We start from the raw sequence: 20,238 nt of genomic DNA, 5'->3' as shown, positions 1-20,238 counted from the left end.
ACAATTGGATCCAAATGGGGATCCTACTTATATGTGTGCACTATGATTTAATTTGCAGTGCCTAAAACTCCCATCTGATCTACATTTCGAATATGGATATTATTTTAAATTAAAATTATATTGATAATTCAACATTGGATTATAATATAAATTAAAATAATATTAATTATTTTTAATTTTTAAAATACACCGGACGTGCGACTGCACGTCATTCTTTATTGAAGTTTAAAAATGGACACAAAGTATTATAGTTATTTTAATCATAACCTATCTTAAATTCGCTGCCTTCCGCAGTGAAATCCAATACGCGTTGTTAGAATATTAAATGCATTTATGAGAATTAAATTCAAATTTAAATTTAGCCCTAGAAGTGTTCTGTACAGTACGCTGATATTGGTTCTTATCTTTGCTGAAATTAAATTTTCCAATTTGAAATCCAATTTATCTTCACACACATACATTTTAGCAACGTTTTTGACATAAGAAATACAAATTGGTGGCGGTTCTGGATCTGCTACATCGATGTTTTTCTCATTTTCTACAGATGACAATACACTAAATCGGTTTGACGTGGACGGTTCATTTCTATTAAACGTTTGCTTCCTTTTTGGAGAATTACATGTAGGAGGGGACTCAGGTATTTTTCACTTGGTTGACACGTCTTGACACTCTTCGTCTTGATTACCAATACAATCAGTTACATTAATTTTTGTTGTAACACTCATTGTGGATATTTTTTTATTATTGTTATTTTTGTGTTGTGGGCAACGCTAGCAACGCAATTAAACCACGCATGCAAAAAATGGAGCACTGCAAGAAACTCTTTTTGTATGTAAACATTATAGAACAAAAATAAAAACAAAAAAACATGGCAGAATTGCCACAAATGGATCCGAATTTGGATCCCATTTATAATGGTGATCTATGATTTTATTTGCATTACCTAAAACTCCCATCTGATCTACATTTCGAATATGGATATTGTCAATTTGTAATTAACATAAAATTGATTATTCCACATTGGGTTATAACATATCATATCACCAAAACTAGTAAATTAGACAAATGTTAAGTACGGTTTACTTTGCAGAATTAAATTGCTCATATAAGTGTATTTCTCTTAGGAGCATACTTTTGAACCCACTGTTGTTTTACAATTAAAACATTGCCACAATTGGATCCAAATGGGGATCCTACTTATATGTGTGCACTATGATTTAATTTGCAGTGCCTAAAACTCCCATTTTATCTACATTTCGAATATGGATATTGTTTATTTTAAATTAACATAAATTGAAAATTCCACATTGGGTTATAATATAAATTAAAATAATATTAATTATTTTTAATTTTTAAAATACACCGGACGTGCGACTGCACGTCATTCTTTATTGAAGTTTAAAAATGGACACAAAGTATTATAGTTATTTTAGTCATAACCTATCTTAAATTCGCTGTCTTCCGCAGTGAAATCCAATACGCGTTGTTAGAATATTAAATGCATTTATGAGAATGAATTCGTACAAATGTTCATATGCCGACAAAGCGTATCATATTACAATATGAGGTGATGTCTCGACAGTATTCAAAGTAAATGCATTTTGTGTTAACTTATATCATATCGCAACAACTAGTAAATTTTACAAATGTTAAGTACGGTTGCTCATATAAGTGTAACATAACTTTGAACCAAATGTTGTTTTACAATTACAACATGGCAGAATTGCCAAAAATGATCGAGTTTTATTAAAGCTCTCATAAAACTATATTATTCTACAGAAAATATATGTTTTTATTAAGAAAAAAGTGCAAAATCCTTGTAATAATACATTATATGTCTTATACAACACAAATAAGTTTAGTTTTGTTTAACATATCATATTCAATATTCTTTGTCCCTTTTCCACATCATTTTTATAAATTTCTATTTTTCAATTTTGTTTATTATTTAATTTTTAACATTCCTTGTCAATTTTTAACATTACATTTTCTTAATTTCCATCTTTTCATTTATAACATTATTTGTCACTTTTTAACATTAATTTTCTTAATTTCTATTTTTTATTTTACAAAATTCGGATAAATTTTTCCATCTTCAATAATATATCGAGAAAACACTATCCTAAAGATACTCGTCTAAATTTTGAAATCTATCGGCATTTTGTACACGGCCTTATAAGCCTTCTATCCGCTGAGGAGGGAATTTATCTTTAATCATAACTTTAGACGTCGATAGTAAACACCTAGTCTTGGAGTTTCATCTCGTACTACTACTGCGCTACTATACTCTGATTTGGATTTATCAATACTTCTATTTTCAGCCATTGGTCTACTTGATCATTCACCAAACACACCAAACACTGTTCTTTGTCATCAACCAATGCAATATTCATTTCAATATTTATGGACATACATTTCTCTGGTTTATACTTTATATTATTTCGTTTACCTGTGCCTTTGCTTCTTTACTTGCCATTTCACCTATATCCCATTCAGGTTCTTTTATCGATTCTCATTAGTGAGAAATGGTCACAATCGGGCTTGGTCTATGTCTTGTTGAGCTGCCAAAATTTACGTTTGGTATCCTGGTTAACTCCCCGATAAACAGGGTGCCTTGTTTACTCTCCAAATAGGGGTACCATGTGTTTTTAGCATCTTTAGCATACACAGTCTTACATAAGTATACGTACGCCCCATAAATCTCGGGTTTTAGAAAAAGTAATGATATTTATGAAATTCCAAGTACACAGGTTTATTTCGTCTCACTAATAAACGATATTTAGTACAACAAAAGTATATTCCATAATATAAATAACGGTAAATTTTACAAAAACCAAAAAATGGCACTTACAAAAGTATACATACGCCCCAAGGAAATATGAGTATTTTCGTAAAATTTATGGAATTAGCAGCAAAATTTATACATTTTATTGTTTTGGGGAATGTCTGGGTGTCCGAGATATATTTTAGAGAAAAAAAAAATAATTTTTGGGTGTTAAATGCCGTTATTTAATGCCAAACTTCTTGTATAGCTCGTTAAAGCGGACCCTTGCCGATTTCTTTCCGTTTTAGGCATTTGAGTATACAAAAGCCACAATATTAGTGTCAGATTATAGATTTTGATATCCTAGAAAGCTTTTTAAATGACCTTGTGCATAACACACCTTCCTGGGTGCCTATAAATTCACATTTTTCCTGGGATATCTCAGGAAGTTAATAGATTCCTTGGAATTCTTGGCGCAAATTCCATACAGAAGACCTTGAATTGTGTTTAAATATGGTGTTATATCATCCTTGGACACCAATTGAATCAGAAATGTACAATTATCCGATACTTTCCGACCTTATATTGACGGTAATGGTCATAATACGAAAACTACGCTGTTCACAGTGTAAATTTCATGCTTTTTGGTAGTGATTATATTTTGATGCTCTGGGACCAGGTTTTTAACAGAATATGTCACATTTCTGATTCAATTGGTGTCCAAGGATTATATAACACCATATTAAAAGACAATTCAAGTTCTTCTGTATGTAATTTGAGCCAAGAATTCCGAGGAATCTATTAACTTCCTGAGATATCCCAGGAAAAATGTGAATTTATCGACACCCAGGAAGGTGTGCACAAGGTTATGCACAAGGTCAACTAAAAAGGCATTTAGCACGCAAAAATTATTTTTTTTCTCTAAAATATATCTCGGACACCCAGACATTCCCCAAAACAACAAAATGTATAAATTTTGCTGCTAATTCCATAAATTGTACGATAATACTCATATTTCCTTGGGGCGTATGTATACTTTTGTAAGTATCATTTTTTGGTTTTTGTAAAATTTACCGTTATTTATATTATGGAATATACTTTTGTTGTACTAAATATCGTTTATTAGTGAGACGAAATAAACCTGTGTACTTGGAATTTCATAAATATCATTACTTTTTCTAAAACCCGAGATTTATGGGGCGTACGTATACTTATGTAAGACTGTGTACATATTTGTATTCAATTTATTTTCTAATACCATTTTTCCAAAAGTCTACCAAGTTTGTTTTTTCTGCTTCTAATACCGTGTGGTAGGAGGCCGTAACACCCTTTTTAAAAACTTTCGTATTATATCCAAGAAAGATTCAAAATGTTTTGTTACAGTTTCGACTTTTATCAGTTTATCAACTGTTAAAGATTTATATGATTTATAAAATTGGATTATTTGATTGCTCTTGGCTTACTGATAATGTCAATCCAATCCGTTTGTTTTTTTTTTTTTTGGATTGGAATTATTTTAAGGCAAAAGTTGTGGTATAGTCATTTATAGCTCTTTTGAGTAACTTTTAAAGCGTTACTAAAATAAAGCTGCTAACAATAATAATAATGTTGAATGGTGTTTTACCTTCAACACAATGTCGTTTAATACTTTGGCATTTGGGTTATCTGCTTTTAGACTCTGTGTATATTGAAAATAATATAAATTAATATAATGTAATATATTGAACATAATTGATCCGCTCTTTTCGCGAATAATCGATAGAATCGTTTCAAAAAACAAACAATAATAAAATTATCCTTAGAGAATTTTAATTTACAAAACGATTATAAGAGAATGAATTTGAATATTGTTATTTATGGGTAATTTCAACATCTTGATTTATGCAAATCAAATTGGCCATTCCAGAAAGCCAATCGCTGAAATTTATTATGGTCGGATATGGTTGAATAGTAGTGGCAACTCTGGCCCTCTCCAATTTCTTGCTCATGGGGGAACTTCCACACTAACCAATAATGTAGGGAGTGCAATATTTTATTGTCCGTTGACTGATTTCAGTATAACCACTGAATTTTTCACTTTAGTTGAAAATGACACTAATTTTGTTAAATTGTTCTCCGAAGTCTTTGGTAAATCTCTGGCTTAATTATCTGTACATAAGCTAATCCGGTCTACGAAATATAAAACGGAGTTGCTTAGTTACGTAATCGAAGTTGTCAGAATGAATCAATAATGACTTGATTACTTCTCTGGCTTTACCTTTGACGCATTTATATAAACATTTTCAATATGCTGCAATAAAGGCCGCATAAAATAATTGCCAGTCTTCCGGATTACCACTAAACTATGGTAAATCTTGAATTTTTCTTGGCATAGTTATAGTTGATACATTTGAATAGTTGATACAACAGCGCCTGGTAGAAATTAAACACACTTTTTTATATATTCAAATATTTAATTAGACAATAACTTTTTATTTACTTTTCACTTTGACAATTTAAAATATAACTTTTAATTAATTAATAAACCGGATCGATTCAGCTCGCAACCAAGACTGTTTCTAATCATTCTTGTTGGCTTATTGCTTGTCCAATCGAGTTGCAACAACATGCGTCAATATGCAGACGCTGATCCAGCAAAATCGTTTTCCCATGAATTAAGTGCAAGCAGGCAAATTGAAATTAGACCGGATACGCGTGTAGAAATTATTAAATTGTTGGTAAATTATTAATTGCTGATTATGACAAATTAATTTGGCTGGCATTGCCAGCGGTGTTGTTAACTTATATAACTCACTCCTTTCCTTGTTTTGCTGTTGATACTGATGCTGATTCAGTTCATCTTCTGTTCTGGTACTTTTAATGTTTTTTTGTGTTTTTTTTTCACAAATGGAACTAAGATTTTTTGAGTTTCAAGTGATTCTTTGTTAAATAAATTTCAAGTTTATTTCAAGTTTATTTTTGTTTTGGTGCCCGAGATCCTTTTTGAAATAAACTTAAGCTCCGCGTTCACTTATTTTCTTTAAAGGGATCCGATATCCTTTGTCCGATTGCGCCAGTAATGAAATACAACGTAATTCCGTTTGGTGTAGATTTTTGAACTTTATTCTTTAAATGATCACTTAAAACTAACTTATCGCTAGACACTTATTTCATATCAATGGTCAAAATGCTTAGCTTGCATTTTGACCATTCTGGATTGGTCGTTGGTTTTGTGTACATATGTATGTCTCATTGTAATAAACTTTATGAATGTATTGCCACTTGGGTGGCTTTGCTGTTTCTTAATTCTTTGTTCTGCAACATTTTTGCGGATTTGGATTTCTTTATTTTGAATCTGCAACACTGTTTCAGATTTGGGTTTCTTAACGAATACTTGTCACAGTGGGTATTGTAGCTGTGGGTACTGTAACTTACATATCGTCACCATAAATGCCGGAAGACGTAACCGACATGAAAATTTAAATTCGTTTTTTGGTGGAATCTGATACATTAAGCTAAAATACATGCTCTGGAAAAATTTCAAAGTTCTGCGTTTAAAAATAGCGGCCCGATTCACGAAATGCCAAAAGACGTAACAGCATACTGTAATTTTCATAAAACACAAAAGGCGTAATCCACATTATTTGAAAATTAAACAGCAGTAAAAAAAATTTAGTCTTTGATTTTTGCAGCAATTATAATGCCAGAGAGAAGGTATATTGAGCTGATTACGGAAATGTATAATTTCCTTTGGAGCGGATCCGGTTATCCGGTTATTTGATCCGAAAGTCCGAATTAAAAAACCGGGTTAGACCCGGTTCTACTGAACCTATTACTACAAAGTGGGTGTCGTTTGGAAGCTTATAGAAATGCCTATCACATGGCGTGTTTATTTTAACCGGTTCGACTGTTATGCGGCTTATTTCCCTATATGTTTAGTTTGACTCTAAGATGACGATACCACCTGACTGGTGATTCCGTTTTAAAAATTATAAAGACCATTCTTGTTGCTAATTTTTACATCTACAACTTTTACTTTAGGCGGTTTTTGTAACTCGAATAACTTTTTGCACCAAAAATCAGATTTGTGGGAATTTTGGATATTTCCCCTTATACGCAGGTCATAGGCAAAACCCAGGTTTGGTAAAATGTCGAAAGTTTTAATAAAAAAGTGATTGAAGTGTCTAATTGAAGATGATGTCTGAAGACCGACCTATGCCATGATTTAGATAAACCTGCCAAGAACAACAAAAAAGTAAGTGGTTATTTTGAAGACAAATGACAAAAACTGATGCACGTGACAAGTCGTATGAGACGTTGACCCGAAAACGTGTATATGCTCAAATTTTTCGTCGGTCTAAAACAAAGATGTTTTTTTAAAGACAACTACGATTATAGTGTAAGTTTGCCGAAAAATGTTCTTATCTACCCGTGGTATAACATATATAATGGCTTGAGATTGGATAAACTCAACAGATTTTAATGATATTCAAACAGGCCCAGAGAAAAACGCAACTTTTCTGTATTGTTTACTTATGCAAATAGACAGGAGATCCAATAAACTGCAAACATTAGCGTTTGATCCGGAGATTTTGGGGCAATGGGTCCTCCTTAGATATACGCACAGAGGCTAAAAGTTTCAAAAAAGAAACTTCAACACCTGCTAGATTTAAAACACTTAATTCCAAGTGATTGTCATTACATTTATGGCAACATTCCTTATGATAATTAAAAGTTACATTTAAATTGTTACACATCACTTAATTTATATTACCTATATTTTGTCGATAAATTGACTTAAATGCCACAATATATATAATATTCTGGATCTGATGTTTAAAATATCGTCTAATACACTTGATATTATAAGTAATTGCAGTGCTGGTTGGAATAGACGGTTCATCTAATTGTGATCCACTGAAATATCACCGTTAAGATTGGGAATTGAACCCAACACCGTCAGATTGCTAGTTTAAAGTTCGCTTAGCCGCGTAGGCCAATAAACTAGTTCTAATTTAATTATAATTGTTCATTTATACTACTTTTTTCAAATGTATACTCAATAAACTGTGGGTTACGTCGTTTGGCATTTCAGAAAAATACAATACCAAAAGACGTAACCCACACAACTTCTGACATTCTGGAAAAAAATTAAATTTTTTTCCAAAAATATATTTCTTCTCTGTCTTAAAACACGATACTAAAAATTTTCGATATTTTATAACACCGTTTTCATTTTATAACGTTTTTTGCTTCTCCTGTAAAATTTTATTTTTGTGGGTTACGTCTTCCGGCATTTATGGTGACGATATAAGCCCTCTTTGATAGGAGGGCTTTGGTCAATTGTACTATTTTTACGGGCGTAAGGTATGGTTCAATGTAGACTCCCTTTGCGACTTCACAATAATAATGTTGGTTTTGTTCCCAATTCATGGTGATAACGTTAAGGGGTTACCCCTAGTTGTGCAGGACAAAAACAACTATTTTTTGATGAATTTTTCAAATAAACTACCAATATTTTTAGGTAGATATTTTTTTACCTAGAAGAACACATCTTGAACTACTTCTGGAATTTTTGCTGTTAGTCTTTTGATGTCTTATAAGTTTAGTTTTTCCTCTTACGTTTGATCACTTTCACTTTTTGTAATTATACTCTACACTATCGCTATTTTTTATATTGTAATTATATTTTAAGTTTTGCAATTACTTCTTATATTGTAATTATATTTTAAGTTTTGTAATTATTTCGTCCTTTTGCGGAGGATTTTTTTCCTTTTCATTAGGACCTTCACTTTATTCATTTTTGTCCTTTTCCAGAGGACATTTCCTTTTCCGTAGAAACGTTTCGCAGATTACCAGACGGATTGGTAATCCTACCGACTGCGCCAATTTTATTCCTTTTTAATGGGAATATGTTTTTTTAAAAAACTTAAGTGAGTTTAAATCCGTTTAGCGAAACTCGCGTAACAATAAAAACGCCCATAATAGTTTGCTGCTAGAATAGAACTAAACTTCATTGATGGATATAAATGCAACATACATTTTTGTTTTCTTAAATTTTAAACAAATTGGATATTATCGTATGATTATTGTAATATGATTATTCGTAAAACATGATTCGATCATATGATTTAAAATACGATCGATCGTATGATTTGCAAAAGGCTGTGGCTTTATTTGAATGTAAAATGGCAGATCGTACGATTATTGTAATATGAATATGTTGCCTAGTCATTGAAAAGGCATTTTGGTTTGGGTTATAACATGGTAGCTGTGGGTACTGTAACTTATAAGCCCTCTTAGATAGGAGGCCTTTGGTCATTAGTACTTTTTTTACGGGCGGAAGGTATGGTTCAATGCAAATGCCCTTTGCGACTTCACAATAATAATATTGGTTTTTTCCCAATTCATGGTTATAACGTTATGCTAAATACTGACAAATAAAAATTTCTTTGTAATAAAACAAACTTATAATACCATTTCCACATAATGGTTCTCCATTATCCGGGAAAATCGATTATCTGTAATATCCCCGGTAAAGCGTGGTCGACAATTTCTGGTCGTAAATCGTCAAAAAAAAAAATATTATTTTGCTTTCGTTTTACAAGCAACACTGCTCCGATACCGACCATTACGGATAATCGAGGTCCCACTGTAATTCATACCACGAATATAAATTTCGCACAAAAAAAAACAAAACTATTGTTTCATTCCGAAAAATCTTCCTTGTAAAACTAAGGGGATTGTATAAGAAATATTTGTAATTTATAACAACTATTTAAAAATATTAAAATTTAAACACTTTTGCTCCCAGCCAGTGAGTGTACAATACAGATGATCCGTATGAGTATATGTCACACTTTCCAAAAATGTTTTAAAATCACTGCAAAATTTCTTCTTATTTTGTGGACTTCCTCCTTCTTGTAACATTATGACAAATCTTGTGGTCATGATCACAAATTTAAATGTATTTTCCATATTTATATTACTTGGGTTCGATTGCGACTTGTGTCTAAGATATTCCAGGGTTAAAAATGTCACTGTAACGGTTAAATTCAAATTCCTTATAGAAGTATTCTCGGGTGAAATAGCCTACGTTGTGGGTGAAGGTCACCACATATTGACTTTGAATCACCTACCGTATTCCTCTTGTAAAGAATAGTGAAATTAGATGTATCAAGGAGGAACACTTTTTGCCGATAAAGTACATTTTCAGAAGTATATGCGGTCACCATTGCTCGATGCTTACCTTCGACATCGCATACATAGGCTACAACATCTACACCGATATTTTGTGCTGCATTATATATTTCTTCTATCATCTCGTCAACATCGCTTTATTCATAACCTTGACGCCATTCCCCGTTAACATAAACCCGTATTGTTCACTCCTTCCTCCGTTATGACGTATGCGTATCGCCTCAAAGGAACGAACGCACTTTTTAACGTCTACAATATCTACACCGATATTTTGTGCTGCATTATCTATTTCTTCTATCATCTCGTCAACATCGCTTTATTCATAACGTTGACGCCATTCGGTACCAATGAAGATTTTCCATTGGAATTTTAGCCCCGTTAACATAAACCCGTATTGTTCACTCCTTCCTCCGTTGTGACGTATGACGTATCAAAGGAAAGAACGCACTTTTTAACGTCTTCGTTGTTATCGGCAAAGGAGGCAAAGTAATTCGCCAACTTCGTTCTGGTAGATTACGAGAAGTCCATTCGGCTTCTCGGGTACCACCGCTCAACTATCGATGTTTTTGTACCTAAAATGTCCAGGTCTAGTGTAGAAGCCCTCTTAAATATGAGGGCTCTGGTCATTAGCTCGATTAATTGAATTCATTGAAAAATAGGAATTCTTTGGCTTTCGTTTCAATTTGTGGTACGGAAAGGCCCTGCTTTTCCCAATCTGCAAACATTTTATGTATTGCTATTGCCTTATTTTCCGACCGTTCCATGGTATAGTCCCGCATAACCATTTCGGATGCATGGTTTTTAGCAGACTAATACGTTATTTTTATTAAGCTGCTTATATCTCCAAAAGCTAATATAAACGTTTCCAATTCTTCGTCTGTCCATCTGCAACGTTTAGTGTTTCCGAAGTTAAAACTAGAATTTGCAAAAGCAGATGTTTTTTTTTTCATAGCAAATAATCTATAATAACCTATTCTAATTATTATTACCAGTTTGTAATTTAATACTTACTACTACGTTTCCTCTGGTTTACCAAATTTGACATACAATTGACTTCTGATAGTTCAGAGCTATCACTCACACCTTCGTTATCCATTTTACCAGCGGAAATATTTCTTACAATGATTATGTCAATATAGCAAACAGTAATATCAACAGAATACCTTCTTTCTATGTTGATTCTATTATTTATGCCTGCAGCTCTGTGCAAAATTTTGGAAACGGTCGTGGTTTAGACTAAAGTATAAATTTTGTGAATATCATTGTAGTGGCCCAAAAAGTTTGCCAAGCTTTCTACCGTTGCTTTTTATACATTCAACAACGATGTACACATATGTTTTGATTCCTTAACTTTGAGCTTCTCCAAGTATCCAAAATCATAGCATAGCACTCGGATGAGAATTTTCTTAATAAAGAGCAAGGCCGATAATTCACCGTCCGAATTTTCCAGGTGTATATGTTCGATGCTCTAATTCCATTAATTTCCCGGGATTTTCAAATTGAATATATATATATATATATATATATATATGTGTGTGTGTGTGTTTATGATTTTGCTCACTGTTTGGGGTTTCAAATTATTTATTATTATGAATAGCAACCCAACTCCAGTTGCGTTGCCGACAACAAATTTAAAAAGAGAAATTTCCATTTCCGCAATGAAATTCATACTTTTTTACAGTTAAATTAATAGCTAAAGGTTCGAAACACGGATATTAAATGAATTTGACAAAAACATTTTTTCGTTTCTCTTATTTTAATTGTATGATTTTCTCTACAGTTGAGTTGCCATCCATAATCGGTCCCTTAATTTGTGTATAATAATTAAATATTGTAACATGCAGTTTGTATAATTCTTCATGCATAGTATAATTATTGTAATTCAAGAGGGGTTTTTCGTTAAATAGCAATAAAAAATGCTTTCTTTAGTATATAAGATAAAATAAAATAAATTATTTTATGTTTTTAAAAAACCGGACGTGCGAACTGCACGTCTTACTTTATTGAGTAATAAATGGACACAAAACTTTTAACTTAATTTAATCATAATCCAAACCTAATTTTGCTGTATTCCCTCTACACGTGTAGTTTACTCAGCATTTCCCATAGTGAAATCCAATACTCCTCGTTGGCATATTAAATAAATGTCCAGACGTTCACATGCAAACTAAGCAGATCATGTTGCGATATTGAAAGGAGGCCTATTGGCGTAGTTTATTTGTCTTGTTTGCATGGAATGATCTATGTCCATAGGTTCAGATCGTTGAAAAGTCTGCTGACTTTTTGGAAAATTGGTTTGATATCCTGTATTCGGTGCAGAAAAATTTCTAAGTTGGTATGGGTTTTGAGTATAAAAACTATTTTGATATCCTGGATTTGGTGAAAAATTGTTTTGGAGTCCTGGATTTGGCAAAGGATAATTTCGTGGTTGATATGTCATTTGACCATTAAATGACTGATGTACTGGTCTTGGAGGAAGTCGCGGTGGTAGTGGCGGTCCTGCAGTTCTACCTATATGAGCTAACTGTGGATAAAAATTTGTAAAAGGTCCTGCGTTATTTTTTCTTACATTTTCCATTCTCTGAGTATGTCCATATGTCTGATTCATACGGTAGTTCATATTATCCAGTTTAAGACATATGTGTAGCGCTTGAGGCAATGAGGACGGTTCTCTAACGCTTAGAAGTCTTGGAAGATCCCCTCTTAGGCCCCTTATAAATGTATCAAGGGCCTTATCTCGATAGGCGTTAGTCATTGCCAGCATACTACTATCGTCTAATTCTAGACAAGCAATCTTGTCCAAAATCAATGATAGATGCTGGTATACGGCTTGATAGTATTCCGTTATGGACTTTTGACCCTGTGTCATTGTAGATAGTTGGTATTCTAGGGTTCCTATGTCCCTCTTATCAGAATAATGCATCATAAGGCATTTTCTAATTCGAGGCCAATCTAAAGGGGTTCTGTAGGAATCAAGTGCCGTATCTGCTTCTCCTACTATTTTTGTTCTAATTGTATGCAAAATAGCATAATATTTACTTGTTCCCTTTAAATCTTTGAAAAGGTCTAATACCCTTTCAACGGATTTTCTCCAAGACCCAACCTCACCAGGTTTCCCTGAAAATTCTCTAATAGTTTTAACAATATCAGGGATTTTTTCAAGTTCCTCATATTTTACAACACCTATTGGGTGATCGCAATCCTCATCTAAACTTGAGTCTAATTTGAAAAATTCTGAAACTATAGCCTTGATTTCATCCCTCTGAGAGGAAGAAAATTTTGAAGTTGTACTCATGGCACTAAGTTTTTTTGTTAATTCATCAATTGATGTTTCTGTCATTATTTTATTTTTTTTTTTTTTGAATTTTAGGGAAAAGGATTTTTAAGGATATTAAACAATTTCTTACCAAAAATAGCCTGCAATCATTTTTTGCTTGGAAATAGTTTTTTTCGGTTTCTTAATTTCTACTTTTTAATGATTTTTGTATTATTATTCACTATAATATAAATTTTTATTTTGTTAGTTAATATTTTAAAATTTGCCTTTCAATATTCTTTTTCAAATTTATCTTTTTTCTATTTTTTTAACAATTTCTGTATTCTTATTCACTATGATATAAATTTTATTTCGTTAATTTATATTTTTTAAACTTGCTTTTCAATATTCTTTTCAAATTTATCTTTTTTCTACTTTTTTAACAATTTCTGTATTCTTATTCACTATGATATAAATTTTATTTCGTTAATTTATATTTTTTAAACTTGCCTTTCAATATTCTTTTCAAATTTATCTTTTTTTCTACTTCTTTAACAATTTTTGTATTCTTATTCACTTTAATATAATTTTATTTCCTTAGTTCATATTTTTAAGATTTGCTTTTCAATATTCTTTTTCAAATTATCTTTATTTTCCTCTTCTTAATTAATTGTTTAATTTCTACTTTTTAATTTGTTATTCTTATTTATTTACTTTTCAATGTATTTTTCATTTCATTGTTTATAGTTTTTCACATTTTTAATTTCTTAATTCTATTTCTATTTTTCATTCTTTTTCTTAATTTTTAATTATTTTTCACATTCACTTTTGACTGCAGTTTTTTCACATTTGTTCAATTTCTTGTTTGTTCTCTTAATGTTCTAATGTTTTTTACTTAAGCTACACCGCGGCCGCTGTCTTTTTACAGACTCCCGTTTCCGAATTTAATGGTACTAGGGCGCACCATTTCCGCGATCTATAAATTCAAACATTTGCGCGTTTTTATTTTTTTTATTTTTTACGACTGGACCCCGGTCCTTGCTGCCACTACGGTGCAGACTTTGTAAGGATAAACGCGGAGGGGTCCCTGCTCGGGCGCCAGATAAAATAAAATAAATTATTTTATGTTTTTAAAAAAACCGGACGTGCGAACTGCACTTCTTACTTTATTGAGTAATAAATGGACACAAAACTTTTAACTTAATTTAATCATAATCCAAACCTAATTTTGCTGTATTCCCTCTACACGTGTAGTTTACTCAGCATTTCCCATAGTGGAATCCAATACTCTTCGTTGGCATATTAAATGAACTTATGCGAATACGTTTGTCCAGACGTTCACATGCAAACTAAGCAGATCATGTTGCGATATGATGTGATGTTTGGACAGTGGTTTGAAGAAATATATTTGATGTTAACTTATATAACAATGTGATTTCATGTATAATTTATGTTAAGTTTTTATTTATTTACACAGATCAATATTCCTTGTACTTGTTTTATTTTAACTATAATAATTTCATATTTAGTTTAAATTTGGCACATACAATGGTTTTATTCTTTGTTCTAGAAAATAGACTTTTTTATTTGCACCATTTCAACTTGTTGTTCTTTATTCTATAAATTCAAACATTTCAAACATTTCACCGATCGCAAGTGGGAGACCAAACGTTCGCTCTTAAAACCCGCATAACAATTAGGGACTCACTATCCAACCTGTTTTGATACTGCAATGTTTTGAGTCGACTGGATATTTCAGATTGATGTGTGGTGGGCATGTATGAGTGCCCTTTTTGTTGTTGTTCTCATGGGTAATGTCGATACAAGTGAATGCTACCTCTGCGTTTTTTTATTTATGCGTTTTTCCTAATCCAGTTTTATGCGATACATGGTTTACACATAAACAATATGTGTGTTATTTTTTATTCAAGAAGTATTCGTTTTAAATATTTGAAGTTTTATCAAGATGAATGTAGATTATGTACAATTCTATAGTTAAGCTTTAGTTGTTGGATAATTAACCAACATTCTTTATGCATTTCAACTATGTTATTTTATTTCTAGATAGTATTTTTTTATGTAATGCTATTTATTTTTACACTTTTAAGGTTTGAAATAATTCCAATCATTTAACATTGTTTTAACTAGGTAATTTTATATATAATTATTTTTTAAGTTTGATTTATTTATACAGCTAAATATTCTTTGTAAGCTTTGTTTGCTGGGATCAACAGTACTTTTTCAGCAATAATTATGCCTTTTATTTTTCTTATTTGGAACATACAATAATTACTCCTTGGTTTAAAATATATGCCTATATGAATTCTATTCTTTCAATTTGTTTTATTTTCTTTGCTTATTCTTTGTCCTCTGATCACAAAGGGAATATTATCGTTCGCTCTGAAAAATCTGTTAACAATGACAGGTAGGGAATAATTGATCTATCATCAAAAATCTGTTTTGATTTTTGAATAATATGAGAGCTGAATAGAAATTTCTGGTTGCATATTTGCAATCGATTATTTTTCTGGGTTTCTATCTACTCTTCATGCGCTTCTTAGTTCAGCATATGTTCTTTATTTGGTATATAGAGATTCTTTATCATTTCGTGTAGTTTATGTACTATTAAGTGTTTTTTTTTTAATACGGTAAATGGTAAATCATCTGTTGTACTATTATGTGTATTACGTCTTTTCAATGGGACATATGATTCATATGACCTAGAAATTCTATACACCCCTCTACTATTATTTTCCTCAAAGGTATAGTTTTGTTCATTTGCTATTAATTAAGATGTTTTTAATATGGCAAATGAAAACTTCTGTACTATCATGTGTTGTCTTCTCAATGGGATATCTCCACGGTTATGCAATAAATAAAAGTTTTGAATGGTTTAGAAAGGAATACAAATTCTAGATGATATGTCATATATCTTAGAAAATCTATACACCTCTCTACAATTATTTTTATTATTATTATTTTACTCAAAGGTATAGTTTTGTTAAAGATTTTTAATGTGTGAAAACTTCTGTACAATTATGGGTGTTTAGTCTTTTTAATGATATATATCCATTTTTATCCCATAAGTAAATAAAAGTTTTCAATGGTTTAGAAAGGAATAAAACTTTTTGAAATGAATCATAAATCCTGGAAAATGTATCCAACTCTCTACAATAATTTTTTTCTCCTCAAAGGTACAGTTTTGTTTATTTGCCACTAATTGAATAAAATCCGTCATACCCTTAAGATTTTTTTTAAATATGCTAAATAAAAGCTTATGTAATATTAAAGGTGTTTAGTCTTTTCAATGGCATAAATCCATGTTTATCCCATAAGTAAATAAAAGTTTTCAATAGTTTAGGACGGAATTTTAGATGATCAGTCATCAGGGTTTTGCGGAGGGAAATCCCGCATCGGGAATTCCCGGGAATTTTCGTTTTTTTTTAGGCTAAACGATTTTCCCGGGAAACAAAATCATATTTCCCGGGAAATCGGGAAATATCTATTTACATTTAACATAACCGATAATGAATGAATAAACTATCTAACCAGTTAAGAAGCTTTGAATGAGATTTCGATTGGAAATGACAAATGGTTTGAAAATAAATACATTGTCCCAATTTGAACTTCTATGGCCCGTTCTTACATCTTGTTATACCTTACTTTAAGAAAATTAAAGAATAAAGTTCTCATTACCAGGGATTCGTTATTACATCTTTCATTTAATATAAATGTTAAATTTTGTAAAAATATGGCAATATCAAGCAAAAAAGTCTGTATACATAAAATTTACTCAAATCTGATCGGTTAATTTGAATTGGCTGACAATTTTTTCTTGCTTTTGGTGCTGCATACTCTCGGGCACAGTTTTAATTTTAAAAGGAACACAAAGTTCCTTTTAATTTATCTGACACTTATTATTAAAGGAAACATGTAAGAACAAAAAACGGGTTATCTGTTCGATACCGTCCAAAATTTAACTACCGTCCAAAATTTAACTATCTCAAAAACGCTTAAATCGAAAATAAATACGAAAATATCATAAAAGTAAATCTTGTAGAGAGTTTTCACTGCGACAACATTTTCTTTAGTCCCATTTCCATAGGACTTGTGGTTTCCAAGCAAAAATCCTAAACACCTTAAAAACCGCGATCTATTTAAGAAGCCCTCCTCTCTTTCCATAGAGCGACTTCCTTATCTTTTGAATAATGGAAATGGTCAGTGTGGGTTTAATTCGGACAACATGGTGGAACTCTCTGAAAAATGTGTTCTAACAAATGAAACCGGTATCGTATTTCATATATGTAACTATGGGAAGTTGGAAAAATCAAGGAATGATTGATCCACCCTCGTAATTTAAAAATTCCCGGAAAATCTCGGTTTCCCTGGAATGGCGATTTTGTGATTCCCGTTTCCCATGAATGATAAAAACCGGGAAAACCCAACACCCTATAAGTCATACATCCTAGGAATTAAATACAACTTTCTACAATCATTCATTTGCTATTAATTGAACAAAATGGGTCATACCCCCAAGATTTGTTTAATATGGTAAATGAAAGCTTCTGTAGCATTATGGGTGTTTAGTCTTTTCAATGGGATATCTCCATATTTATCCCATAAGTATGGTATGTGCTACAAAACGATGATAATAGTGGGTTGAGATTCTATGATGTTCAACGGCAGGGATGGTGGCCTCTTCCCAGCAAAAATTCGGATCCAGTAGTCATTACGTAACCCATTACAAACTAATGTAAACAAGCTTCTTTTCGCATTACAAGTAATCTGAAAATTAATGGGATACTTCTTAAAAAATTACAAGGCAAACCTACTTACTTTGCTCCTCACTAAGTAATGAGGACGGTGGCACAGTGAGTGTGTGTCTGACTATAAATCCTAGGGTTGTGTGTTCAACGCTCACTGTCGGCACGCGAGTTTTTTTTTTAATTAAAAAATAACAGTTCATGGTGCACACATGTGCACACATGCACATTTAAGTTCTTAAGCAACCCTTAATGTTCGTGTGCGTGGCATAGTATGTACCCAGCAAACCAATCGTACCGACATCGTAACGAAATCGGAACAAAATTCGGACGATACGTCCGATATCTGATCCGAAATCGTAACGATATCTTAACGAAAGTTGTATGAAGTGGTTGACATAATTTCGGAACAAAATGTCGGAGCGACATCGGATCGATTTCGGTCCGATTTCGTAACGAAATCTGAAGAAAACCCTTGGGAAATTCGGAAAGGAAATTTCTTTCCGACATTCGTTCCGAAATCGGAACGAAATCGGTACAAAATCTGAACTATTTCCTCTCCGAAAAATCGTTTAGAAATCGGAACGAAATCTGAACGACTTTGCTTCCGAAATTGTTCAGACGTGTCGGACATCAGACATTTGGTTTGCTGGGTAGTGTCTTTGGCTAGAAATCAGAGGGTTCGTGTGTTCAACTCGCACAGCAAGCGAAATAAAATAAAATAAATGTAAAGAAGTGTGATGAAATTAAAAAAAAATCTCTACATCAACTGTTCTAAAAATATAATTTTTTTCAACTTACTTTTCTACTTCTAGTGGCCACAGAATAACTAGTTATTCTAGTGGTCATAAAATAACTACAAACTGAGTGCGACATGCCCTTGTAAAAATAATGGGGAAGAAAGGGGGTTTGCGAGTAGTTACGGCTGCCAAAAATCCCTTACAAAACCCATGATTTTGGGAGGACTTTTTTTGCTGGGTTGCGACGAAGTGCAAAAAGTAGGGTTGATGGCAGATACCCAAATGTTAATGTTGCGAGGTGAAGAATTGTGTTTGTTGGAATATATAGAATAGTAATCATTTGATTTTATTTTCTCTTCCTGGGCTGACCTTTCTTCTTCAGCTTCATGCAGAGCATTATTGAGCTGTTCTTTTAGTTTCATGGCAATTGCGAGGCATCTTATTCCCCTTTTCTCTACGATCTCTTGGTATATCCCCTTGCCGTGATCTTCCATTTTCTTCATAGGAGCCTTCTCAGTTTTGTTTTCAATACCTTTTTGTCTAACTTGGCTGCGAGCTTATCCTCTTGTTACTTCAACAGACTTCCTTTTTGCCCTCTACAGCTCTATCATGTTTTCTGTAGCATCTTGCTTTAGCCTCTTCAGTTTTCTTCATGTCAATTCTAAGATTCATATTCATTGCACTTAATTTTGCCAATGCTCTCACAGATTTTTCCATCGCTTGGTGCTGAATTTTGTCATTCACGGTCCTTCTCACGTTGTAGTTCCTTCCATCACATGGCTAAATCTAATTTTTTAATTTATTTATTTGGCTTTGCTAGGAATTGAATTTTTGTTGCATGTTTAAAACTGCTGATCAATATAAATAACATTTGTTATTATTTATCCACAATAAAACTAAAACAATATCCACCACAGAATGAAAAATATATAATATAGTATTAATTCTGTCCCAAAAAATATATATGTATAAAAATAATCAATTGTAAAGTCAAGTTTCATGGCCCTTGTAATGATAACAAAAAATTCGTCATTTTCAGGTCAATTAAATAAGTGAAGGCATATGTACGTCAATGTAACAATACAAATAATTCGATGTGTTAAGAAAATAGTTAATATAAACTTTTAGAAAAATAAAACATACAATCATACAAATTATTGAAAGCAAAACAAACTTTATAACTATGCTCTACTATAAAATTATCACTGTAACTTGCCATTATTATCTGTAATAATTTGCAGACATCAAAACTTAATACAATACTATCAACATTTATAAACCTAGCTGAACATAAACATAACAAAAAAATAAGAAACAATTGAATTGTATATTCGTTTAAGACTAAAAATCGTTTTACTTCTAATGCCAGCCTTTTTAATGCATTTTCTCTATTAATGTGTATATTGTAAAAAAATATAAATTAATATCAAAATATCTTTATATGTATTTAACAACAGAAAATATCCATAATAAATTATTAACTAAACATAGTTATTTGCAAACTTAATTATATTTATACATGTAAATAAGATAAGG

At 31.9% G+C, this 20,238-nt stretch overlaps 1 protein-coding gene across 1 annotated transcript in view; it reads left to right on the top strand.

Moving 5' to 3' along the window:
- lmgB (lemming B) overlaps window positions 1-20,017 on the top strand; it is a 148,837-nt gene extending 128,820 nt beyond the window's left edge. Inside the window, exon 4 of the mRNA XM_073968135.1 lies at window positions 19,742-20,017. The gene's annotated coding sequence lies outside the window, so the exon portion shown is untranslated. The remainder of the gene's footprint in view (window positions 1-19,741) is intronic.
- Window positions 20,018-20,238: the final 221 nt, after the last annotated feature.

The sequence above is a fragment of the Musca autumnalis genome, unplaced genomic scaffold, assembly GCF_047663935.1.
Source record: "Musca autumnalis isolate F117 unplaced genomic scaffold, ASM4766393v1 scaffold_2, whole genome shotgun sequence".
NCBI lineage: Eukaryota > Metazoa > Arthropoda > Insecta > Diptera > Muscidae > Musca > Musca autumnalis.
The sequence above is the reverse complement of the archived record's forward strand: the minus strand, read 5'-3'. Positions and strand labels throughout refer to the sequence as shown.